This window comes from Jaculus jaculus, chromosome 5, assembly GCF_020740685.1.
Source record: "Jaculus jaculus isolate mJacJac1 chromosome 5, mJacJac1.mat.Y.cur, whole genome shotgun sequence".
Classification (NCBI taxonomy): Eukaryota; Metazoa; Chordata; class Mammalia; order Rodentia; family Dipodidae; genus Jaculus; species Jaculus jaculus.
In genome coordinates this window covers 131470937-131493922 of record NC_059106.1, presented here as the reverse complement: position 1 = coordinate 131493922, position 22986 = coordinate 131470937, and positions in this window count along the sequence as shown.

Sequence of the window (22986 nt, the reverse complement as noted above, 5' to 3'; positions counted from 1 at the left end):
CCTGCTGAGTCCTAGCTGGCCAGAGACAGGTCGCCAAACTTTAGCTAGGCTCAGGAAGTTCCATTAGGCTTGTGTCCGGGCCTCTCAAGGCCCAACAGGGTGTGGTGGTGCACACCTTTAATCTCAGCACTCAGGAGGCAGAGGTAGGAGGATCACCGTCAGTTCAAGGCCACCCTGAGGCTCCAGAGTAAATTCCAGGTCAGCCTGGGCTAGAGTGAAGCCCTATTTCAAAAAACAAAACAACAACAAACAAACACAAAAACCAGTAAATTGTACTAATACTTTGTGTTGTAAAAGAATCTTGCAAAAATGCAAGATTAATAATTCCTTTTTGATTGTGTTTTTAAAAACTGAGTCCTTACCAAATAATCCTAATTGCAATTGAATTTTTGTAATCTGCAGGGAGAAAGCAGCCTATTAGGTGTATGTGACTGCTCTAGTTAGAGAGTTACAGAGAGGATGACGGGCAAAGAGGTTATGGAGGCAGAATGCAGAAACACAAGACAGGCAGGAAGGAACAAATTTTCACTAATATTTTAAGTATGAAGATTCTGTATGTCTGATATTGGGCTCACTCTGAAACCATATAGATATTTTAGCCTCCTGTGACAATTTCCAGACACTCTTTTTGCAACATTTCAGGGGAGGTTTTCAAAATTTCCTGGTTTTGTATTGCACTATATCCTTTTTTTTCCCTAGTTTTTATGTATTTATTTATGAGAGAGAGACAGAGAGAGAGAGAGAGAGAGAAGGAATGGGCATGCCAGGGCCTTCAGCTACTGCAAATGAACTCCACATGCATGCACCCCCTTGTTCTTACATAGGTCCTGGGGAATCAAACTTGGGTCCTTTGGCTTTGCAGGCAAGTTCCTTAACTGCTTAGCCATCTCTCCAGCCCCTGAACTATATCTCTTGTAGGTTAAAGCTACGCTGTTAACCTCATATCTTTCCCTTTCTTACTTTTTTTTTCTTCCCCTTGATTAAAGATACTATACCCTGGGATCTCTCTCATACAATCTTGAATGACTCACTGAGATTTGTTTATTCCTTCAGGGACATTTTTAAAGAAAATATTGTGGTAAGAAGAATGAATGGGCATGACAATAGCTTAAGTGCAGAGACTTTTTTTTTTTATTATTAAATGGGAGCCCAGATTCTTTATCTCTTTTTTTTTTAAAATTTATTTATTTATTTATTTGAGAGCAACAGACACAGAGAGAAAGACAGATAGAGGGAGAGAGAGAGAATGGGCACGCCAGGGCTTCCAGCCTCTGCAAACGAACTCCAGACGCGTGCGCCCCCTGGTGCATTTGGCTAACGTGGGACCTGGGGAACCGAGCCTCGAACCCGAGTCCTTAGGCTTCACAGGCAAGCGCTTAACCGCTAAGCCATCTCTCCAGCCCAGTGCAGAGACTTTGAAAGAGGGAAATGATACACTATTTAGAAAACTGTATAGCATCTCTTAAAAGAAATATGGGGCTCTGGGGTTTTGCCTTATTTATATTTTTGTTGTACAGAGATTTGAACATGGGCAAGGGAAAGCTCTACCGCTGAGTAACAACTCTAGCCAAAGTTCTGAGATTTTAAATTTTCCCCTATTGTCACTATTCCTAAACATTCAGAGTAGAAGATAATAAAAACTCCCCACATTAAAGCCTAATGGTCTGAGTTTGATCCTTCAGTATCCACATAAAGTAGATGCACAAGACGGTGTATGTATCTGGAGTTTATTTGCAGTGGCTGGAGGCCCCAGCATGATAATTCCTCCTCTCTCTCTCTCCCTCTCTCTCTGTTTCTTTCTCCTCTCTCTGTCTTACTCTGCTTACATATAATGTATAAAATATTTTTTTACAAAGTGAGGAGGAGTGCAAAGTGTAGTCGCTCTCAAACCATGGTGTTCCATATGAAAACTTGTTCCAAATGGAAATGTCTGTCCTGCCATATATCCAGACATTCTGATTCTGTAGCCCGAGGATATGTTTCAGAAAGTGACTGATATGTTTCCTGAGTAAATCTAGTGTCAATGGTAAATAAATCTACTGTTGGCGGTCCTGCACAATACTTCAAGAAATATTGAACTGTGTCTAAATGTTCAAGGTGTCATAATGATCTGGATTTAAATCCCAGAGTCTAAAATTTCCCAAACTCTCCATTAGTTAAATGGTCCACCTATCTAAGGTTTAGTTTCCTCAGTGATAAAATAGCAACAGCAAGAGCTCAGAGTTGCAGTGAGTTCTGGGTGAAGTGAAGCATGTGGACCTGTCTGACGTAGTGACTGCCATGCCGTAGGCAATGAATTGAAAATGGCCACCACTATGACTCCATGTCCAAGCTCAGCAGTTCCTAGAAGGTTTGGCGTTCTGAAGGTACCTGAGGAAAATCACTGATGGCATTTGCTTCCTCACAGTGATGGGGAGGCATGGTCATGTTCTGTTTTTGTTTGTGTTTGTCAACTCTAAGCAACCACCATGAAGAGCAGTAACTTAATTTAAACTCTGGAAAGAGGTCTGACACACTTGTCTTTCAGGACTCTGGACCTTTTCTTTTGTTGCTGTTTCTTCTTCCTTTCTGTTTCTTTAGACAGGTTCTCACTATGCAGCCTAGGCTGGACCTTAACTTGCAGTCTTCCTATTCTAGCCTCCCAAGTGCTGGGATTACAGGCATGTGCCACTGAGCCTTGAGGGAGACTATAGTTTCATAAATTGATTGCCCACTTTTTTTTGTTGTTGTTGTTGTTTAAAACTATCCTATATGAGAGGTGAAAAGGTAAGGCTGTCACCATCATATGAAGTGGGGAATGTAATAGCCATCTGGGTGGCTGTTTTCATGACACACTGATAATACCAGTTGCAGTCAAATAAGGAAACACAAATGAAAGCAACTTAAAATTGCACAAGTTTTGCAGACACTAGGGTATTGTCAGGGTCTTTGTTCTTCAAACCTAGAGATGGACTAGTCAAGAGGGGAGCATGCCACCTATATTGGCTGAGTCTGGATACCCACATGGGGAAGTTAGGCTCAGGCATAGGATAGAAGGCTTAAATCACATCATGTTACAGGTTCCCTTCCATTTAGACATTAGAAATGATGAGGCCTGATATCTATGGAGTCATAGAAGAATAGAGAAGGAAACCAGTGTTCTGAATCTTTCGTTGAGAACTATGTATGTCCTAAGTAAATTTAAAATATGTTGTGTTTATTTAACATACCTGTATTTTTCAGTAACAATTCAGTTAAGTGAGAAAACGAAACCAAAATTATAACCCAGGCTGTTTACCAAAGGAAAATGCTAACCTTCACCGTGGCTGTGGGATTTGGATTTCCCCGTGCAATCGCATCTGGCCTGTTGAGCCATACATACCTCAGGCACTATGCGTCAGATGTGGCATTCAGTGGCAAATCAAGAATCAGGAACACAGTCCTAAAGTGACGTCTTTCCACCTGTGTAGGAACAACTGGCCACCCACAGACTAATTAAGCACAGAGCCCATAGGAAAGGGGAAGGAGGAGAGAGCAGGAGGCCAGAACTGGGAGTGTCCCTGGGGAAAACATCATTTGTGTTGAGGCACCTTTCAGTGGCTAGGCCTCACCTTTGGTATTCTCACTGTGCTCTTTACCTGTACAGCTCGGCAGATGGTTGGTGCATATATTTCCCCACAGGGCAGGGAATGCACCTCACTTAATTCAGTGTCCTTTAATGGTACATAACACCATTTGGTATCACATATAGAGCTCAGCACAGGACTTGAATGCAATAGAATAGCTTAGTCCAGAAACAATTGTTGGTAGATTATAGAAAAGCCATGTCTGGTTGGGATCCTTTACACAGAAACTATACATTTTTAAATCATTTTTCTTGCAATATTTTTGATTTAAAATATTTATTTATTCAGTAATGAAAGGAGAGAGATAGATGGAAGAGAGAGAGAGAGAGAGAGAATGAGAATGAATGGCATCTTCCAAAGGAACTCTATACATGTGCACTACTTTGTGCATCTGGCTTTAGGTGTGTACTGGGGAATCAAACCCCAGGCCTTGAGACTTTATAATCAAGCACTTTTAACTGCTGAACTATCTCCCCAGACCCCTGTCATGGTATTTCTAATGATCCCAACCCAAGAACAACTTTTAAATTGAACATCCTATAGCAGATATTTAAATTCTCAGACAATGAGGACACAAAGGCATGCTAAGCAGTTGTTTTTTTTGTTTTGTTTTTAATAAAAGGACCCTGAGATGTGGTAAGCAGGACTCAAAGAGCATCACCCTGTACAGAAGTAGAGCGCTCCCCACAAATTGCAGAAGAGTCATTCATCACGGACTAGCAGTAGCAGCAGAAGGCCATGGACCTACTCTGGCTGGTTGCTTTGCCCAAAATATAACATGGCATTTCTAATATGAAAGACAAACCTTAATATCAAATTTAGCATGCTTATATCTTCTGGAACCAATTCCAAATTCCCAATTTTTCTGAAACTACAAACTTTTTGAGGGAACTCATTTGGATAATTCTTGGTCTACAGTTTTGTTGACCTGGCAGGATTGTTGGAATTTGCTGGCCATTCTGTTTGAAATCTTCACACACCATGTTTTTTTTAAAGACTCTTCATTTCTACATTTCTATTTTTACATATAGATTATTTTCTAATTTGCAATTTTTTTTTCCTCCTTTCACAAAGCCACAATTATTTGCACATGACTTGGCATTTGGCTTTCACCTCCTCTCTCATCAGCCTATTATAAAGATCTTGCCATTCTCAAGACACTGACTGCATTAGTGTTTAAGAGATGCCTTCACAACATTTGCAGCTTTCCCTGAGTTCTACATTTGTTTCAGATTTCCAAATGTTTGCATGGTAGTTTTTCAAGGATGGTCCCTTATCATTTCTTCCTTTCTTCCTGTTCTAACTACACATGATTGGAAAGTTCCATCTTTTGTCTGAGTTTCATTTTAAATGAATTAACACAAGTGGTAGGTGTTTCATTCATGCATTCAAATGACATGTTAAATCAGGATCAGGTTGAATGTTTCTTCTTTTGTTCCTTCCTAACTTTCTTCCTTCCTCTCTTTCTCTCTTTCTATCGTTTCTTCCTTTCCTCTTCCTTCTTTCCTTTCTTCCCTCCCTCTTTCTTTCTTCAGCTATCATACATCATTCTTTCTTTCTTGTTTTTTGACACCTACATAGCTCAGGTAGGTTGGCCACATTACACATAACCAGAGTGAAAGTTTTCCAAATGAAACTCCTAGCTTTTCTAATGAGCTTAGAAACTATACATTTCATATCATTTTTGCTATGGTATTTGTAATGAACCAAACCCCCAAACAATATTCAAATTGAAAGTTCAGTTGCTGATATTTAAATTCTCAAACAAATCATGTTGTCTTACCAATTCCATAATTTAAATGACCTTTGTAAGATTAAGCCAAGAGAACTGAGGACCAGGTGTCCAAGAAGAAAATCCCTGGTGCCCATTCTTAATAAAATTATGTCATAAATATTTTTCACATTTCATTTGTTCATATGGGTCTATTTTTTCCAACAACACTTGAGATCTTAGAAAGAAAAAAAATCATATTTTATTCACTTTAGTCTCTAACAGTGCCTGGTATTGTTTACTTAATAAGTATTTAATGAATTATTTTAATTGTAAGTTATAGGCTTTTTACATCAACTATTCCAAGTTAATAAAAGAAAATATTGCTTAATCTAGATATGAATATGGATATATGCACTGTTCCCAGGGACAGAACTCAAATTCAGTGTCCACAACATGCAAAGGGGAGGATATTGTCCTGTCTTTAGTTGAGCCACAGCCTGAACCCAACATTGCTGCCACATTGAGGTTCTTCTCTGCCTTGTGTTGGATAAATAGCCTTAAGCAAGAGCAGCCGGTAGTATGTAATGGTCACTTGGCAGAAGTCAGAGAGATGTTCAGATCAAAGTCAAGTGTTCCATGGCAGTCCTCATATAGATATATATTTTTCCAAGTATCAAACTTTTAAAATACAAGTTCTGTCATCTATTGAGTATGGAGTTGAGAACTGATAAGGTACTCTGTCTATATAACTGTAGACAACATTTATGTAACATCTTCTATGCATTGAACTGGAGTGTGTGTGTGTGTTTCAGACCTTCACAAAAACCTCTAAAGTAGCATTGTTTTAAATTCAATTTTATAGATGAAAAAGCTGAGATGTGAGAGGCTCAGGAACTTTCCCAAAGATATTCACCTATTGAGACACAGTTGAGACTCAAACCCATACAATCTGACTTCAGCCTGTATCACCAAAATCATTGTATTATACTTATGCTCTAACTTTTTGATATCGATTCAATAATTGGTTGCTGCTCTTCCTATAAATATGAGAGCTGGAGTTTTACAGGTATATATCCTGCATCCTGAGTCAATATGTAGTTGTCTCTATCTTTGCTGTTGCATCCACCTGGGAAAAGTCCTCCTCACTATGTGGCGGAAGGCCATAGAGAATATCAGCAGTGTTCTACTGACATCATTCAAGAGTCTCACCTTCTTGGTTATTCCTGTACATTTTCAAAGCTATCTCTCAGGCTTCAAAATTTTTACTAATTTTCTATTATTTATGTTACCATTGTTCTATCATGTATTTTGAACATTCTTTATTATAAATAATAAGAAGATATGCCTTTACTAAGGAATATATTCACATCAGATAGTCCTCGACTGGGTGTCTTTCTCTATCTCTATCGTTCTTCAGTAGTCACATTGACCCTATGCCCTCTTTTTCTCTTTCAGACACACTTCATCTACTACATGGCATCCCAACGTTAGACACTCATGTAACTTTGATCCATATTTCCTGATTCTCTGATAACCAGTTTTATGTGCTTGAAATTCATTCTCAAAAATGCTGCAAAAAAAGCATTTGTTCATGTTCCTTTCTTCAGCGAAGGTCAAAATACTTAGGTGATTGACCTTGAAGAGTAGACTGGAAAGTTGGGCAGATGGCTCTGTAGTTAAAGGCACTTGCTTGCAAAGCCAACTGGCCAGGGTGAATTCCCTAGTATTCCCATAAAGCACAAAGTGGTGCATGTATATAGAATGCCAAGAGGCTCTGATGTACCTATTCTCCATTCTCTCTCTCACAGTCTCTCAGCTCACAGATAAATTATTTAAAAAGGAAGAGACAAGAATGGGGCTGGAGGGGCTGGAGAGATGGCTTACTGGTTAAGTGCTTGCCTGTGAAGCCTAAGGACCCTGGCTAGAGGCTTATTCCCGAGGACCCACGTACCAGATGCACAATGTAGCACAAGCATCTTGAGTTTGTTTGCAGTGGCTAGAGTCCATGGTGTGCCCATTCTCTCTCTCTCTCTCTTTCTCATTCTTTCTCTGTCTGTCACTCTCAAATAAAAAAAAAAGAAAAAGAATGGGGCTGGAAAGATGTCTTAGCAGTTAAGGCATTTGCTTGCAAAGTCTAAGGACCCAGGTTTGATTCTCCAGTACCCACATAAGCCACGTTCACAAGGTAGCACATGCATCTAGCAGAGTTCATTTGCAGTGGCTAGAGGCCCTGCTGCCCCCCCACCCGCTGCCTCCTCTCTCTCTCTCTCTCTCTCTCTCTCTCTCTCTCTCTCTCTCTCTCTCCCCCATAAATAAATAAATAAACGAGAAGACTGTAGATGTATAGAAAAAAAATTACATAGAATCAAATGACAGTGGACAAATGCAATCTTGCTGTATTCTGGACTGTTTAACTCAGGAATCAGTTGTGAACCAGCATCGGATATTAATGACACTCAAGAAAAAGCCAGAAAGCATTTGCTTCTGTTGCTTCCTTCTTCTTCATCCAAACTGTGTCTCTGTCTTGAGAGAATGTTGATGGGGAACATCAGGGAGGACAGAAGAGAAGGCTCTATGTAGCAGGGCCTTGGCACAAACAGACCTACAAAGCTATGACCCCAATTCAACTGGGCTAACCTTGAAACTTTTGACGAGAGTCTCACTCTTCTTACAGGCCCTACTGCCACATAGGCTCAGCGCGGGGTTAAAATGGAAGACATATGGTTAGGTTCCTGGATCCCATTCTCAGTCTACATCATTTGTGTCACTAAAACTTTTATCGTTGAGACTTCCTCTGTGCTGACAAAGTTGTGTCTTGGCATCTTCTATAAGATATAACTTATTCAAATATTGTTGCTACAGATCAATTAGGTCCCCTCATTTCCATTTTTCTTCTCGCTCCTAGTTCTACAGCCACACCTTTTGAAATTAGTCCACAGTCTGACTTTCCAGCCTGGTTGTTATTTTATTCATTTCAGTGCAGGAAGTTTAATTGGCCTATTTTTAAACTCACTGCTTCTTTTGTCAACCATGTAAAATAAACTAGTACATCCATCAAAAGCATTCTTTGTTCTTATTACAGCATTTTATTGGAAATCCTTTTTTTCTTTTGAGACAATGGCCTCACATTCTCCATGTTGTTCTCAGACTGAACAATTAGCTGCAGCTGGCTTGAACTCCTGATCCTCTTTCCTCCTTCTCCCAAATGTCATATTTACAGGTGTGCAACACATTACACATGGTTTCCAAATATCTTCTTACATTGCCCATCTGTTCTTCTATGTTATGTACTTTGTTTTTAATAGATCCTGTTAAATCCATCAAAATCCCCATGTTCTTGTTCCTGTCAGTGGATAGCTCTAGTAGCTTTCACTGCAAGTAGTCAGATCTTGTCTATGTCTTTGAATTAATAAATTTCTCTATGGTGATGTTTTTGTGACATATCCTTCCTTCTCTTATGGAGACCCTAATGTCCTTGATTTATATTTTTTCATATTTTCCTTATCATAAGGACAGGACTGCTGACTTTCTAGCTTGCTACCTGATTTTACATGAAACAAGAAGTGTACGGAAGCCTTCCGGGTGACAAACATTCCTGGACATGGAATGGTATTAGAAACAAAAGTGAACATGCTGTTCCTTATAAAGCTTTGTACTGAACTCTGTGCCAAGTAGAGTAGAGCCAGGCTCCGTAGGCAGTGAAGTTATTAGTGCTGAGCCAACAGAAAAAGGCAGACTGTCCCACATATCAGGAAATTGGTACAAGGGAGTCAATTAGCAGAATCAGTGAACATTAATAAGTGTAATAATTATATAACTCTTATAAGAGCTTTGTACAATGACAAAACATAATGTTTTCAGTGTTAAATGTGTGTACCTGCATTCTTAAAGAAGATTATAACCTTGAACACAACAGGTACTTATTCATACACTTATAAGTCTGAAACTTAAAAGAGAAACCTATGAATTTTCACTGCACAGTAATATTCTCACACCTGATTCATATGTTTGCCCATTCTCAAACACCAAATTTTGCATAGCTGCCTGGAATTTTCATAGACAGCATCCAAACGTATGCCAAGAAAGGAACAGATCTTGGCTCAACTATTCAAGACTGCATCTTTCTGAGTGCTGGAGACAGAGTGAGGGCATAAGAATCATGGGGTGGTGAAGAGAAACTTACATCATTTCTGAAACCAAACTCCAATATAATTTTTATGTTACTTTTATCTAACTTCTTGTACGCAAAGATACAGTCTATATAGTGTAAGGGAGAAAAAAATATCCTTTTTCACCCATTGTTAATTTCATCAAGGTACTCACAAAAATATATTAACAAGAGAGAACATGCATTATTTAACATTAGTTTTATGTGATATAAGGGTTTTCAGAAATAAAGCCAAAGAAACAGGAAACTATTGACTGTTGTGCTTGAGTTTTGTGGAATGGATAATCATGCCAATTTATGTAGGTAAAGGTCTTGAGATCTAATGGTAATTAATTATGGGTCTGGGTAAGTTTTGGATCCTTTGTTCTTATGTCTTCATTTAAAAGCACATTACTCATCTCTGGTATGTTTGGGATTTAGGTACCACTCAGAGACAAGTAAGGGAATTGTTGGATGCGTACCTGAGGGTAAACAGGCATCAGTTGTTTACTCAAACATCTAAGGCAGCACTTCCTAAAATGCCTGTCAACAGGAAGAGGAATCTTGGACAAGGCCAAGGTGCTGACTTCCCACTCTGTCTCCTCCAAGCTTAGGGTTCAGGATTCCACTGAGAATCGAGTACTGTACCAGAGCAGGTCTGCTGGGCAGTAATTCTTTGCCAGCAGGTCTGGAGTGGTAGTCAAGAGAGGCACAAACCTGGCTGGAGGCAAGGACTTAGGAACACATTTTAAAGGGAGATCATATTACTAGGATGGAACATTTTTTCTCCCAGGATGAATCCAGCATCCAACTCATAGAAGGTAGATGTTTCCCATACCATTTACTCTCAGACTTCAAGTTGAAGAAGAAGTTATAACCTTTATCATAAGAAAGGAACCTACTGTAGTAAAAGAGTCTGCATTGAGTGTCAAGAAAAGCCCATGCCCATCCAAGTCAGTAAGTGTCACTTGCTGGCCTGAAACAAGCTCCAACACACTTCCTAAGGATCCATTTCTACCGTTCCAGTTTTGCCACATAAATATGTTCCCTGATATATACAGGTAATGGTTTTCATAAGACTTATGCCACCAGAATTTATGTCTCTACAATATATTATTACTGGTTTTCATAAAACAACTATGTATTTTTGAATCACCTCTTTTATTCAACATTTACTCATATTTATCAATGTAGCTATTGACAGTGTAATTTGTTCATGTTTTGTTGTGAGGTTTCCCACTGTGAGACTATACCACAGCTCATCTATCTATTATTGATGAACACTTAATTCTCACAAAATGTGCTATGACACAGCAGTAGTCTTCTTGTCAATGAAACCTCTTGAATATTCAGGATAATTCCTCAAATCCTGTTTCGTAACTTTTGTGCAAATAAGTGAGTATCAACCAAATGAGAAAAGCAAAAGGTATTGGCTCAGCACTCACCCTAGTAAGGGTGTTACGGTCAGACATGGAGGCTCAAGGACAGCAGAGGAGGATGGAGGAAGTCTTCTAGTGGGAAAGGAAGGCCACGGGTAACACCTGGTGGCAGATTTGTCAAGGGAGACTACAACTACAGGTGGGCCATAGAAAAGCGTCTATATTATTGACTAGGACGCTATTTTTACTTTTGTATGGTTGGTTCTAAATTGGGAATTATGACAAAAAATAGGGAAACTGGATCCTTAACCATTTAGGGCCAATTATTCTAAAGCTATTATTTAGCTTGTTGGATTATTAGAAGAAGTTGTAATCTGGCTTTCCCTTAGCAGACTGGCTTTCTGAGCTGTTGCTGTAGTCATGTGGTAGCCCCTGGACAGTCACCGCACATTGTGAGGGTTCTGCTGTTGTCTACAGTCTGGCCACATATTTTGTCTCATGTGTGTGATTTTTGTCAAGTCATCTAGTTTCCCTGAGCCTCAGGCCATGATAATAGAATCTATTCATACTCTGCTTCCAAAAGTTGGAAATATGGCAATTTCTATACTTAGCTCACTTTGTTACACATATAAAAGTTTTCTTTATATTTTCTCTAATTTCATAGGTACTTGACAGGGCCAATCAGTGATCTTTAAACAGAAGAAGCTGAAAGCATCAAAAAATATCTGACTTGATTGCAATTACTGTCAATATGGTCTTTTGAATCTGGGTGTACACATGGCCGTGCACCGACCCCGTGTTCCTCACAGTGATATGCACACTTGCTATACAAGCTTATCCGAAGTCCCGTACTGTTTAAGTGGAAGAAATCCAGTTTAAATCCCGATGCGGATGCTTCCAAAGCATGTTTGCTTTTCCCCACTTATTTCCTATATCTAAATTCTTTCCAATGTTTAAGGCATATTTTCTTAACTTATAAGACAAAATGAATACTTTAAAGGTTGAAATGTATTGACAGAAATCAACAGAGAATTGTGATTGAAGACTCAGGGAATAGACAGAAGCTTAGGATGTAATAAGATTTTTGTGGCTTTGGACATTTTGGTCAGTAGTAGAAGCGCCAGGCCTTGGGTCTACTCTCCAGTATCATCAGTCATGCTTATATCATGAAAAAAGCTCCAGCAGTCTCTTCATTGTTTCTTACCATGATGCCTGTGGTCCAATTTTACATCAAAGGCATTTGAATTATTGCATATTTCATTTCTTCATAGTTTGAGGACATCAGAGTTTTTCTTAAAGTTTTCCTCTCTTAACTACATAATATGTTTTGGGTTTGCTTGACTATTCAAAATCAATATGTATAGCATTTCAGTTTTTTGACAGCAAAAAACACCAAAAGGGCAAGAGAGATGGCTCATAGGTTAAAGTGTTTGCCTGCCAAACTCAATGACCCACATTCAGTTCTCCAGGACCCACATAAGCCAGATGCACAGAGCAGCATGTACTTCATTTGCAGTGGCTGGAGGCCTTGGTGCACCCAATACTTGCTGTCGCTCATCTGTATCTCTTTGCTTGCAAACAAGTAAATAAAATATTTTTTAAACACAAAGAAGGTCTGATATTTTCTTAATAATTACAATTGAATACAACTTCATTGTTTTTACATTTTTATAATACCTATCAGGTATTTATTGTAGAAACTGTTACAAAAAATGACTAGAATAGAGCTGCAGGCACGAATTTTACCAGTTTAAAAAATATTTTATTTATTTATTTGAGAGAGCAAGAGGGAGGGAGGGAGGAAAAGAGGGAGGGAGAATAGGTACACCAGGGCCCTTGCCACTGCAAATGAACTCCAGGTGCATGTGTTATTTTGTGCATCTGGTCTTATGTGGGTAGTGGGGAATCAAACTTGAGTCATTCATCTTTGCAGTCAAGTTCCTTAACTGCTGAGCCTTCAAACCTTTACCAAGTTTTTGAAGTTAAGATTTCTCTCCTCATTTATTTATTTTTCTAGTGTCACAAGGAGCACTGGCTTTGTGTTGGGGGGAGGGGGGTGGTACACTAAAAAGAAAGAATTTTCTCTATCTAGATATATCATCAGGAATAACTTTTGAACTTTGTGTGGGACTGAAGTGAGTGGACAACTCAGATTTCCATCTCATCACCTCCAGACAATTACGCCATCCATGCTTGATCTATGAAAACTATAACATATAGAATTATGGAATTGTTTGTACCACCCATTACATAAATCTTGCCACCTCATATAATTGTCCTTTCAGAAAAGTCCAGACCAGCTCATGTACAGCTCCATGAAACAGGCTGGATGACTGCAATGACCTCTCTAACACCTGAAAGCTACAGATCAGGATGTTTCTTTCCTTTAAAGTGACATCCTACTCTCATAAGGTCCTAAGTGGGGTTTATAATTCATCATTATCCTTCCATATATACTGGGAAAGAATGGGAAGATTCAATTGAAAAGAATAAAATTTAGAGAAGAATGTGCTTTAATTAAATGTAGCTTTACAGAAGCTTAACAACCAATATGAGCTTTATCAGGATATATTTTAATAGCAGTGTTGTTGAAATGATCTTTTAAAATATTTGAATAATGAGACTATGTAATTATATGATAGCGATATTTAAATGAGAAAGAGAATATGAACACAAAGTAGACGTCCAAGGTAAGGACATTTTACTTGGAATGTGAGCTACAGAGTTTGTTCTTCTTTTCCTCTTAAGAGAGGTGGGAGCCTGCATAACTTTCCTAAGATTAGTAGTTTCTTTTTATATTTTATTGAATAGTAGAATATGTTGCAACATTTCACATTTTTCTAAGAAGACTATACAATACAAAGAAATGTAATGTTGTAAAAGCTTACTGAGTATATGATACATAACACTTAGCTATATGCTATCTATTCGTCAACTTGCATAATGAATACACAAATACATTATAAATTTATATATACAAATATTTAGCCATGTTATTATGTATACAATAGTTCTTATAAGGATAATAAAGCAACCTTTTCCTTTTGTGAAAGAAGCAGGCAATAGAGATTGAGGGTGTAGGTCTAGTGGCAAAGTGCTTGTCTAGCATGCATGAAGCCCTGTATTCCATTCCCAATGCCATATGAAACAGTTGTAATGGGCACACCTGTAAACTCAGCACTCGGGAGGCAGAAGCAAAACATCAAGGTCCTCCTAAGCTAAGTAGCTCAAGGCCAATCACTCTCAAAAACAAACAAAGAGACAAGCAGAGGATAGCAGACAGTACATACCTCTAATAAGTCATTGACAATGAAAATCTGTGCAGAGATAAACTTCCTAGTTTCCCACTAGTGTGGCAAATGCCTGAGATAATAAACGTTCACAAAGAAAAAGTTTATTTGTTTCAGTGTCTTAGAGTTTTCAGGTCATTATTATTTGGCCCCTTTGTTTCGGGCCTGTGATGGCACATTAAGGTGAGAGAGCATGGTGGAACAAAAATCACATCTCCTGGTCAGCGGGGAAAGAACAGAGAGGAAGAGCAGAGTGGCCAGGGTCCCGTAGTCCTCTTCAAAAGCCTATCCACCAATGACCTCTCATTTGGCCCAGTCTCTTAAAATTAGCTTCACCTCTCAAAACTACAACTAGGGTTATTCAGCCAACAATATAGGGTATTTTGGGGAAACACTTAAGATCCAGCTATGGTAGATAATGCATATTTTGTATATGTACATGTGTACATGCATGTCCTTATTTGTGTGGGTACCTGTGGACGTTATCCTCAGGAGTGCTGCCCACTGTGTTTTTTGTTGTTGTATGTTTGCTTTATATTATTTATTCATTTATTTATTTTCAAGGAAGAGAGGGTGGGGAGAGAGAGTGGGCATATCAGGACCTCTAGCTGCTACTAATGAACTCCAGGTGCATGTGCCACTTTGTGCATCTGGCTTTACCTGGGTATTGGGGAATGCAACCTCGGTTACTAGGCTTAGCATTCAAGTGCCTTAACTGTTAAGCCATCTCTCCAGCCCTTGTTTTAATTTAATATTTATTTATTTATTTGAGAGGGAGAGAGAGAGAAAGACATAGGGGATGGCTCTGCCAGGGCATAAGGCCAATGCACATGAACTCCAGACTCATATACTACCTTGTGTACCTGGCTTTAAGTTGGTCCTGGGGAATCAAACCTGGGTCCTTTGTTATTGCAGGCAAATACCTTAACTGCTCAGTCATGTCTCCCGCCTGTTTTGGTTGTTGTTTGTTCCTGACTTGGACCTCACCAATTAGGCTAGACTGCCTGGTTTATGAACCCCAGTGTACTCTTTGCTGGGATTACAAGCATATGCCACCATGCATAACTATTTAACATGAATTCTGGGAATCAGACTCAGGTCCGAGATAAATCAGTTTTGCAAGAATGGAAAAAATGTGTATTAGATTCCATGAGTAGGAAAATTGGAAAATTAAATAGAATCAACAATACAGAAATTCCACATTAAGAAAATATCACAGAGAGGCTAGAAAAAAAAGAAAAGAACAAAACCCTTAAGTGATACCAGTGCAAGAAGAAGGCTGAGTGGTAATACCCAATATAAAGAGAATTCAAGGCAACAAGAATGGAAATAATCATTTTGTAAGAAAAGGGTTTTACTCCATGATGAAGAAACAAAGTGTTTAATATTATATATGTCATTAGACTAACAAATGAGGAAAAACTTTCATTCTTTTGGTTTGTGTGTTTGGGATGAGTATAGTGTGTGCAGTTGTGCTCCCTATGAGTACATATGTGGAGAACGTTGTGTGTCCTTCTCTATTGCTTATCTGCCCCATTTTCTTGAGACAGAGTTTCTCACTGGTCCTGGAACAATCATTTTTCCATCAGCTGACTGACCAGGGAGCTCCAGAAATCCTCCCATCTGTGCTCCCCCAGCACTGGGGCTACAGATATGGTTGGTTGTGCCTGGCTTTGGATGTGGGCAATAGAGACTGAAGTCACAGCTTCATGGCTCAACAACACTTGCCCTTACCTGCTGAACCACCGCTGCAGCCTTTTTGAAACTTCTAGAATTATACTAAGCAAATTATACAATATGGGACAAAGATTAATGAATATTAATGATGTATGTTGATGGTTGCCAACTGAATTTGTCAAATAGTAAGAACTAATTTATACCATGAGAAAGGTATTTAAGTTAGAAAGGGCACAAATGGAGTTACAGTATTCTCTGGCTTTTGTCCAAGAAAAATATTCAAAAGGCAATAAACACTAGAAATTATCAAATCAGTTAATATCAAAAAGAATATTAAAGTTTCTTAAATAACACTGAAAACAATACATAATTTTCAAGTTCTGAGAGGCAGGAAATATAGTAAAAATAAATCCAGAGGCAATTTAAATAGAAAGGAAATAAAGCTAAGACAGAAGGAATCATAAAATGTAGATTTAAAGTGAATATTTCAGTATTAACAGTATATGTAAATTTATATTTAAACCTAATTGGAGTTTAAATATCCCAACAAAAGAAAAAGACTGTCATGTAGGGCAAATAGAGGCAAATTTATATTATTTTTAGGAGACACATTTAAGACAAAAGGTAGCAAAATCGAAGTAGGTGAATAGAAAAAAAAAACTATGCAAATAAAATCCAAAGAAAGCCATATATATAATAGTATCAGGTAAATAAATTTTGAAAGCTAACAGCTTTACTAGAAATAAAAATGGTCACTTAAATATAGTTAAAGGTTTAATTTTCTAGGAAAACATAGCAGTTGTAAATTGGTATCCAGATAGAACATATTCAACTATTAATTCAGACTTAAACTCCATGAAATAAAAGATTTTATGGATTTATAGTCATTCAAGGTATTATGTGCCTTAAGGAAATTTCAAGAAAATTTTAGCAGTTGACAACACAGCTTTGTTCACTGACCAAGATGTAATGAATATTGAAATTAATATTTATTTAATTAAGAATATAGTTTAGGGCTGGAGAGATGGCTTAGCAGTTAAGCACTTGCCTGTGAAGCCTAAGGACCCCGGTTCAAGGCTCGGTTCCCCAGGTCCCACATTAGCCAGATGGACAAGAGGCGCACATGTCTGGAGTTCATTTGCAGAGGCTGGAAGCCCTGGCGCGCCCATTCTCTCTCTCTCCCTCTATCTGTCTTTCTCTCTGTGTCTGTCGCTCTCAAATAAATAAATAAATAAATAAATAAAAGAATATAGTTTAACATTTTTAAAATTAAGAAACAATTTTCTGTGCTCGGGTAGTGGCTCAGTGGGTAAAGTACCTGCTATACAAATATAGGGATCTGAGGTCAAGTCACTGGAACCTGCAGTCTGATATGGTAACAGATTCCTATGTCTCACAGCGAGATGGGAGTCTAGCTGGAGAGTCCCTGGGAGCTTGTGGATCAGCAGCGAATAAGAGACTGTGTCATTTGCAAGGTAAAACATGAGGTTGGACACCTGAGGTTGCCTCAACCCCACTATATCCACATGTATGAAGTTATTCATTTTCACACTCAGAGAGTTTAAAATGTAAAAATGCTGAAGGTTGAGATACTTAAGTATGAAGGTTGAGCTATTTAAGGAAAGGAGATTTAACTATACCTTAATACCTGCATTTTAAGCAAAGATATTGCTGGATTTGGTGCTTTTGTTTTGAATAGTGTATCTCTCTCTCTCTCTCTCACTCTCTCTCTCTCTCTCTCTCTCTCTCTCTCACACACACACACACACACACTCACAATATACCTACATACATATATATGCATATATATGCATGTATATATCTCTAAAATTTGAAGCAAGCTGACAAAATTAATGTCAACACACAACAGTGAATTCTGATACCCTCCTTTATAAGTATCCTTATTACTGATCAAATCAATGGCCTTAATTCTAGCCCTACTAAATCCTTCCACTTCTTCCCCGCTCTGAGGGTCTTCCTCAAGAATGACAACTGCAAGTCAGTCATGCTATTCTGTTTTCCACCATGATATCCATGACCCTCTTGGGATATCTTTTTTAGTGTGTTGCTCTTATCTCTTCTTGATGGAAACACAGTCACCTTTCCCAGCCCCTCTTTAGTATCTTTTCAAAGTTCCATTCATTCATAAGACAGGATCTCTTTCAGTTCTGTGCAATCTGGTTGATAACAGATTTCTTATATTTCCTTTGAATTTTCAAAAAGAAACATTTGAAAGTGGGCATTTGTGAAATTTTTAAATTTTAACTTTGATATTTTTAAGGACTGGAGTATGTCCCCAAAATATTTACAATACTACATATAATGTCACACATGATGTTACCAGCTCAAATTGAATTAAAGTAAAATGTTTAGAACTAGGTACAAGTGAGAAGTGGGAAAATTAGAGCTGATGAAAAAATATAACATTAAAAACATTCTTAGAGTGGGGAGAAGAGGTGTGAGGGTGTTCTTGGAGTGGAGGAAGAGAGAAAGAGGAGGGCTCGGTTGTTTGGGCCTGATCTTGTAGATATCGAATTGTATTTGGCATATAAGGGAACTTGAATTTTCATGGCTGAAGACCTTGATTTAAAGTGCAAGCTTTCCTGGAACCTTAATTTCTATGTTTGTAAGCTAGAAGCTATATGTTTTTTTGAGTCTGGGTTTTGAGACCTTCATAATATAATTACATAAGGATGTTCACTTGTGACAGAAAGTACAATTTTGATTCAAAGCTTATTACTTTAAGAATGGACTTATTTGATATGGGAATATATTTACCTAGCAAATTCATACAAATAAATAGACATATAAGAATAAAAATAATAAAGAGGTTGATAGCATCAATTCTTGGGTGTTGAGCACCGTGGCAGGCATCTCAAACACTAGCCACAAAGTCTCACTATTCTGTCGTTATTTTCCCTGATTTGGAGGAAAGAAAACTGAAGCAACATGCTGAGTGTCACATGCCTTGAGGGTTATGCACTTGACCATTATCCTGTGTTACCAGGGAAATGACAAACACAAATTCACCTTGAAAGTGCCTGGTGAAAAATACTTTTTGGCATAATAATTTATTGCTTTAACAATTCCAGCTGAAATACATGTAATATTTTCAGAGCCTCTATTAAAAGAAACACTGTATTCTTCTTCTAAGTATCAAATTATAAACACTGTGCTGAATGGAATTAAATATAGTTGAAGCCTTTTGTTGGTATCCAATTTAATCATAAACTTATAGCAATAAATCTGTAAGGAAAGGTGATTTAGATAGACCCAACCTAAGAGCTTCCTGTGATATAAATGCTAAAGCAAGTGTATTCTTATGTTGTAGAGTGATCCAAAGGGTTTAGACTGAACAAGGCTTTTGACCACCAGCATTGCTGTGAAACTAAGGCTAGAGAGGCTGAACTTTGTGTGCCACAGAGAAATATCACAATTACAGACAAGGCATTCGATAGCTCTTGGTGCCACAGCAGAACAAAGACATCTCCTCAGTGAAGATTCTCACCTGAACATCACTCAGATGTCGCTGCATCTAATGAGACTGTGCAGTTTGTCTAGTCCAATCAGATACTCCCAGCTACCATACCTCAAAAGAAAGAGCAGATGGCTGAAGAGAATATACATGGTGAACAATCATTAGTGGTCTGTATGGGGAGCAAATCATTCCTGGTCACTTTTTGTTTTGGTGTGCTGTTTTATCCCTCCCAACAGTGTCCTCACTTGGAGTCAGTGGTAACCTTGAAGTTTTAGTTCCTACAGACAATACTCATCAACTAATCCATGACAATGAATATATTAACCTGTTTTCTGTGGTTGAAACAGATGCCACAGATGGGGAGACTTATAAACATAGATATGTATTTGGTTCCCCATTCTGGAGGCAGGTAAGTATAAGATCAAGTTGCTACTTTTGGTGACAGCCTTCTTGTTGCATGAACCATGAAAGAAGAAGACTTACTGTTCCATCAATTATGTCAGTTGGAGGAAGAAGGACTAAGAGAAAGAGAGCGAGAAAGAGAGATAGAGGGCTGGAGAGCTGGCTTAGCGGTTAAGCGCTTGCCTGTGAAGCCTGAGGACCCTGATAGAGAGGATCGCTCCCCGGGACCCACGTTAGCCAGATGCACAAGGGGGCGCACGCGTCTAGAGTTTATTTGCAGTGGCTGGAGGCCCTGGTGCCCCATTCTCGCTCCCTCTCTCTATCTGCCTCTTTCTGTCCCTCTCTGTCTCTCTCAAATAAATAAACAAAAATAACAAAAAAATTTTAAAAAGAGAGATAGAGAAAGAGGGAGAGAGAGACGAGAAGGAGAAGAAAATGAAGGGAGACAATGGGAAAGAAAGGAAAAGAGAATAGTGGGACACAGAGGAAAATTGATCTGATCCAAACATACACTTTTTAGGAGACCATGCTTAAAAGGATTAACTCTGCTGTAATAAAGTCATTGATCCATTCACACCCTCATAAACTAATCACACTTTAGAGGCCATCTTCTTAGCACTGTCATACTGTCAAATACATTTCAACATGAGTTGGGGTTGTGAGGATATTCAAAACACACTTGTAGCTTTGCTAGTTTGTATTAGTTAAGTTATCCTGGTCTTGAAAAATAGAGCTCTGTGTGTCATAAATGTCCTTGTTTATACTTGTGACTTTTCTTTACAGTGCAATTCTGTGAGGAGTCAAATATGACCTGGAACTGTAATCAACATTCTGGCTTTTAAACTATCACTGCATTCTGTCTATGGAACTAACCATAAGACTCATGGGCAGAGGAGGAGTCCTACAGGCTGTTGGGTCTGGGTTGCATGTCCAATCTGAAATCTCATTGCAAATGCCTTAGTGTGTAGTTTCAATGTCAGGTAAGTACCATCTTTCTGCCTCATAGAAGGCTGCCTTCTTGTCATAAACAAACACAGGGAAAGATTCCCTTGGAGTCTCTTGCACAAGGTAACTAATCCCATTTTTGATGGCTCTGCACTCCTGACCTAATTAGTTTCCAAAGGCACCACCTCTAAATATTCACATCCTGGGAAGTGGGTTTTGACATATAGTTTTGGTGGACATATTTTGCCTATAGTTCCCATGCATTGGTGCCTTGTGCACTAACTATACAATTCATTTTATTTTCTTTAAAAAAAATATTTGGAAATAGATGGAGAGAAGAGATACTGAGAGAATGAGTGCTTCAGAGTCTCTAGCCATTGCAAATGAACTCCAGATGTATTCACTACTATGTGCATCTGGCTTAAAGTGGCACTGGGGAATCAAAGCTGGGCCATTAGGCTATGCAGGCAAGCACCTTAACTACTGAGCCATCTCTCCAGCCCAGCCATTCATGTTATAGTTTAACAATGGATATGGAACACTCTGGCCATGTCTGGAGAATGTCAATGAGGCTGAGTGCACAAGTAATTGACTGATTTGCTTAGTGGAAAAAATTTGAAGACAAGGTAGCATCCAGGCTATGTCATGCTTATTGCTCGCTTTTCTTCTACACTGAGAGAATCAGAAAAGAAAAATAAGTCCAAAGGGGTTCATTGGCATAGAAAGGAGGGAGTTTAAAGTTGTAGGTAAGGCTAATTCTGAGACCACAGCTGTGATTGTCACAGATCAGCACTATAAGAATGAAACCTCTTATTTTACTCAGAGGCAATACACTAGGAGGTCAAGGTCTGCCTATCAAAGGCTCCATGTTGTGAAAATCGAAATACATTTGAAAGGAGAAATACTAAACTAAACTGAGAATGCCATGGAAGAGTTTTTCTAACTGAAAGTAGACACCTAGGGAAGTATTCCCTTGGGGTCATCCCACAGAAACTGGTGCCACAGTGGTACAAAGAAGCCAAGCTACATCTTGAGCTGTAGTAGGACATGGCATCATCAGCCACATGGCACTGGCTTTCACAGGTAGAATATATACAAGAGTGAGGGGGTCAGCCAAGATGGGGTCATGGTTGTCAGAGAGGCCAAGCATGTGAGGTAGAATCAGATTCCCAAAGAGGAGATCCTGAAGGGCCAATGGGTGAAACTGAAGAGGAAGTGTAAGTTACAATGAAGAAATCATCATGTAGAGACAATGCCGGGACTGTCAATGGAAACACTATTGTGCACATGACGCCATGACTGTTAGATAGGTGCTAAGGAAAGCTGTAGATATAAAGTGGACATAATCCAAGACAGAGAGCCTATGTGTGCTATAGGTAACGGATCTGGAATGGTAGGGCTACCTTAGCCCTTCAGAGTCCAGATGCTTCCATCACATGGTCCAGAAGCCAGGCATGGAGCCCCAAGACTTCGTGTTTGTCCTGGTGATTTTAAGTTGTGCTTTGGTATTACCTTTTCCTGATAAACCTCTATTCGTTTTGGAATGGGAATGCTTATGCTGTGCTACTGGTACCTGGAAATATGCAACTTGAATTTTGATATTATGTGGGCTTACTATTAATAGATTGCCTGTGTCTCAGAAGAAACTCTGCACTTAACCTTTTGAACAGGGTTGGAACTGTTAAAGCTCTGGGGACTCTCTGAAATTGGACTGAATACATTTTGTGCCATGAGTCAATAAAACATAGGGAGGTTAAAGCTTAAAGTGATATATGTGAAACTGACAAAGGTTGATAGTTAAAATTGATTTTCAAACTGAAGGCTATAAAATCACCTAGGTGACAAACCTCTGGACATTTCTAAGAAGAACCACCCTAAACATGGGCAGAACCATTTTGGGGGTTGGGATAGCAAAGTAAATAAAAAAAGCAGAAGTCAGACATGGTGGTGCACACCTTTAATTCCAGCACATAGGAGGCAGAGGCAGGAGGACTGTTGTTATATATATATATATATATATATATATATATATATATATATATATATGAGGTTAAATATTATTATATATTTAACATGACCTATAACATGTTATATATAAGATATATTATCTATCAAAGTTAAATTGAAAATTATATATTATACATAATATATAACATATATATATATATATATATATATATATATATATATATATAGAGAGAGAGAGAGAGAGAGAGAGAGAGAGAGAGAGAGAGAGAAGTCAATTTAACTGGGAAAATCATCTTAACAGGTATTTCTGAAAGGAAGGAATACCAAAAATTTATAAATTCATAGTTCAGTCATCAACCAACAGGTGTATATTGACATTTC